Source organism: Salvelinus sp. IW2-2015, linkage group LG35 (assembly GCF_002910315.2).
Source record: "Salvelinus sp. IW2-2015 linkage group LG35, ASM291031v2, whole genome shotgun sequence".
In the NCBI taxonomy this organism is placed as follows: domain Eukaryota; kingdom Metazoa; phylum Chordata; class Actinopteri; order Salmoniformes; family Salmonidae; genus Salvelinus; species Salvelinus sp. IW2-2015.
In genome coordinates, this window is record NC_036874.1 from 4,890,676 (window position 1) to 4,895,779 (window position 5,104).

The following is a 5,104-nucleotide window of genomic DNA, read 5'->3' on the forward strand; positions in this document are numbered from 1 at the left end:
AACGAGGAGTTGTTGTTCCAGTGGGGCCCATGCCCTGTGTTTACTGTACACCACACACACCAGTACTACTCTCCACATGCTGCTGCAGGAATGTTTAGACTGGCTGCATACGTGTTGTCAGATCATGAAAGGGAGTGGACGAATAAGGAGGGGGGAGGGAGGGAGACAGCTGAACAGCTATGGTGGTATTGTTGTCATGCTCACACCTCTCTTCCTGTTGATAGGTCTGATTCTGAACTTGACTGGAATGAGACATGGGGGTACACACATGCACACAGATACACACAGACATGCAGGCATTCGCTGTGCGCAACACACACACACACACACACACACACACACACACACACACACACACACACACACACACACACACACACACACACACACACACACACACACACACACACACACACACACACACACACACACACACACACACACACACACAGCCCCTGAAGTTCACCCACCTATTGTGTCTGCTCTTTGGATGAGGGCTACACACAGACACCTAATAACAATAAACAAGATTTTAGAAGCATTTTACCTCCCCTGTCCCTTCGAACTGTCCCTGTCCATGTTCGCCCCTGCTCGACCCTGTCCCATGTCCTTCTCGAACCTCTTGTCCCTCGGTCCTCCTCAATACCTTTCTCTATCCCTCTCGAACCTGTCCCTGTCGAACCTGTCCCTGTCCCTCTCGAACCTGTCCCTGTCCCTCTCGAACCTGTCCCTGTCCCTCTCGAACCTGTCCCTGTCCTTCTCGAACCTGTCTCTGTCCCAGCTGGTTACCTGAAGCAATAGATGATCCTCTTTAGGGTCCAGCACTGCTCTGCAATCTCCCTTAATGACATAATGTGTTATGATGTCTAGTCAGGCCTGACTAGTGCTGACTGGGTCAGATGTGGGATAGAATCAATATCGAAGTAGCCATGTTGTATCGGTTGGCCTCTGCTCTCCCTGAGCAGGACTCACTCAGACTTCCCCGCTCGATGTTATTGGCATCAGATATTAAAACTGACTGATAGGCTACTCGTTGAATCATCTTATCATCCTATTACCTTGGTCTAATCTACGCAGTTCGTCTGTGACAACCGTTTTTAGCCTCTCCGAATAAAATCATATTTTTATCAGCACCAACAAACTAGTAGAATCATCATTAACACTTTATTTTACTGATGGGGAAAGCTACAAGCCTACTTTCCTGGTAATCTATTTATGATATTATTATTACTCTGGATACTTTCAGGTACTTACAGTAGACCTGTGTTAGGATGGAGGACCCAGCAGTCTATCTTGTTGCTGTGGTGCAGCAACAGTTACAACAGAGTCAGTAGATCAGGTGTAGTTGGTTGTATACTCTTAATATACTTCTAGATAGCACCTTTTTTCTAAGAGTGTAGCCTACAGTGCAGGTGACAGAGAGGACTGGATCCATTTTTATATTGACAAAATATACAACAGATAGTTGAGGAAAATGGTAACACTGGTTAGGGGAAAATACGTTTTAATACGTAAAATACTCAACATTAATACATAATGAATTTGGCCAATAGCAATAGATTAAATCAACTCAGCCCACAAAGGCAAACGAGCCTCAAACACAGGGAAAAATGCCCAGAAACTAACGCATCTGAGTGTAAACTGCAGTTCTCAGTACTACATGTTACCTCAAGACCAGATCTTACAGAATGATGAGAGCGGCATCCTAAAAGGACCTTGGCCTCACCTGGCATTAACCATTCCCGTTTAAACAGGTACATTTTCTCTCCAGCGAGGCACAGAATAAAATTGTATAAAGCCGTTTCTATGCAGTTTGTTTTCAAAGGGCACACGGCAGCAGACTGAGTGATTATTAATACAATATCAAGGCAGAGTGATTCACAACCTTTATTTCACTCTTTTCTGTCCGTCTCTGGCAACTGTTTTAACCTCATCTCAGAATGAACTAATACTTTTAATCGTCAATCACAACTGTTGAGTCGGCCATCTTTTTTGATAGGATGCTATTAATCATATCATGCAATGCCTTGTGAAAGTCGGATTTTGTGTTACAGTCAAATGAATAATCCATTTTTGATAATTGCAACAACAACAAATCCATTGAGCAGGGACAAAGTGGGTTGGGGACAGGGGACTGCAGTTTGAGTCTACGAGGAGTGGTTTGATATGGTAATATGAACATGAATGCATCCAAAATGGCACCATATCTCCTATTTATTGCAGTACTTTTGACCAGACCCCATGTAGAATAGGGTGCCATTTGGGACACAAAKCAGCTCTCCCCATGGGGTGGAACAGTGAGTGGGAAATACAGTATATAACGTTGCAGCTTTGCAGGAGATAAAATCTAGCTACTGCCTATTAGCATGTCCATAAAATATTCAGAGTGAGAGCATTGGCCTCGGAGCTTCCTTTCCCTGACGTTTTCTTTTTTTGCTGAGTTTACTACTAACTGTATGTCTACAGGATTACTCTGTCTATTTGGGGCGGCAGGTAGCCCCAGTGGTTAGAGTGTTGGGCCAGTAACCGATGGTTGCTAGCTTGAATCCCCGAGCTGACAAAGTAAAAAAAAAACGGTTATTTTGCACCTGAACAAGGCAGTTAACCCACTGTTCCGAGGCCGACATTGTAAAATTTGGAGTTTGTTCTTAAACTGACTTGCCTAGTTAAATAAAGGTTTTAATAAAAAATACCAAATGTACAGGCTGTGCTATGATGCTATGACACAATGTAAAGGTGTGTGTGTGTGGTCGTACACGTACACATCGTGTGTGTGTGTTGCGTCTTATATTGAGTGTAAGCCATCTGGGTGTAGGTGAGGATATGAGTTAAGACCAGAGTCTATAGCTATTGATGCATATCTATCTAGTCACACTTTGTTCTTTGACTGTGGTTGTACAATAAGGATTTACCCTCTGTTTATGATGAAATATCTTCTATGGTCTATTTTTGTTGTTTTAGTGGTTGTCACATCCTGAACTTCTATTAGGCCTTCTCAAGAGTTCAACCTGTCATAGGGTGTAATGACAAAGAGATGGCTGATTTAATCTCATGTCAGGGTTCTGCTTCTGGAACTGGGTCACCTCAGAGACTGATTTTTAACAGCTGGTGCCCTTGTGGCTCTTACTTTTTCAGTAACTAACCCAAAGCAGGTTGTGTATTAGTGGTAATGAGAACATGACTGATTGACTGACATCATGTTATCAAGTCAACTCAATCAGAACTGAACCTTGATGGGTCTGATTTGCTGTCGTGTGCATGTTTTTTTCAGGGTTTCATTCGAAATGAGGAGATGAAGGCCGTAGACGTTCTGCCCATCCTAAAGAAAAGGTTGCCTTCATATCAGGTGAGAAACACAATATCTCTGATCCATGGTGTTTACCATTCTATATGGTCTGTATAATGTCATGGGAAACCCAATACACACACACACACACACACACACACACACACACACACACAACACACACACACACACACACACACACACGACACACACACACACACACACACACACACACACACACACCACACAACACACACACACACACAAACGCCTCACATGATTCACTGCAGCTCTACATTTACAGCAGAGCACTGGGAATAGGCAGCACATTATGGTGGAACAACAGCCTACAACACAACCAGGGAAACATCAGGCAGGCAAGGCTTCCTCTGCAGGGAGATGTAGCTTCCAAAGCTAAGCTGTGAGGTGGAGGCTGTCTGTGTGAACCACAGTGCCATGCGACCTGACCTGCTGTGCTTACTGCTGGCATTAGTTTATGTCATGTCAAGACTCATGACTTAGTCTTGCACTAACTAACAGCTATAAATATGATGAGTATTTATACCTCAAAGTAACTCCTATTATTGTAAAATAGTATGCATTCTTCAGTTGCCGGTTATTACAATAAGAGTCCACTTTATCTGTAAAGGTGAGACTAAACTAGCAGGATTTTGTAAATCCCCATAGTTATGGTTGTCGTTGCAGTTGCTTATGTCGTGCTTTCTTGGTCCTCATGTCTTCATGTCCTCTTCTGATGTTATTTCCCCCACGGTGGTCCCGAGGAGTAAGACGTTGGTGGGTCCTCGTCCTTAACTTCGTTACCCAGCAGGGTAACCATGACAGAAATAGCGTAACACAGGAGACCTCAAAGACTACGACTCACTAGCCTACCTCGCTGGTCATTCCCATCGGATGGTGTTTGTGTTTTGTACTGTTGTGGGGGTACTGTTTTATACATACATATGCAAAACTGAAACACACTGTGAAAATCCCAGCCCTGGTCTTCATTTCCCGTAACGCACAATCACACCCCCTACACACACACACATCACACACCACACACACACACACTACACACACACACACACATCAACACACACACAGCACACCCACACACACACACACACACACACACACACACACACAACACACACACACACACACAACCTAACACACACACACCACAAGGAACAGTATTACCTTCTGAAGTTGTGATAATGAAAACCAGCTTGTTGACTCTCCTTCCGGTGTCACATTCTTGATTGAGAGTCGCCTCTTGAGCGGAATAAACCGAGAGAGAGACTCCTCCCTCAGACTACACCTGTGTATCGTGTGTGTTATTCACATAATTCAACTCCTCCCCAATGTTGATTTCCCTTCTGCTTATTTGAAATACAGATTCTTCCTTTAAGCAGCCACCTCCCTATGGCCGCATTTGGAAAGAGTATTATACTCCAGCCCTCAGCTGGTGCAGTAACGTTACCATGACTGTTGACATAGTTACTCAGTATACAGTGTGTGTGTGGTCTGTGTGTGTCTGTATGCCATTTGCGTGTGTACTGTCTGTATACGTGTGTGTGTGTGTGTGCGCGCATGTGCGTGTTTATAGTGTGTGGCAGTGGCAGTCCAGGGCTGTATGTAGGTTAGAACTCCCCCTGGGCCCTCTCTCTGTAGGGGCTGATGACGCCAAGGCAGGCAATAGAGGGAAAGGGGCTAGAAAAGGGGGGAAAGAGGCAGAGGATGAGCAGAGCAGAGGCGAGGAGAGCACGCGGAGTGGGTCCACTTATAATAACTAACTGCCATAGATATTCTCAGGCC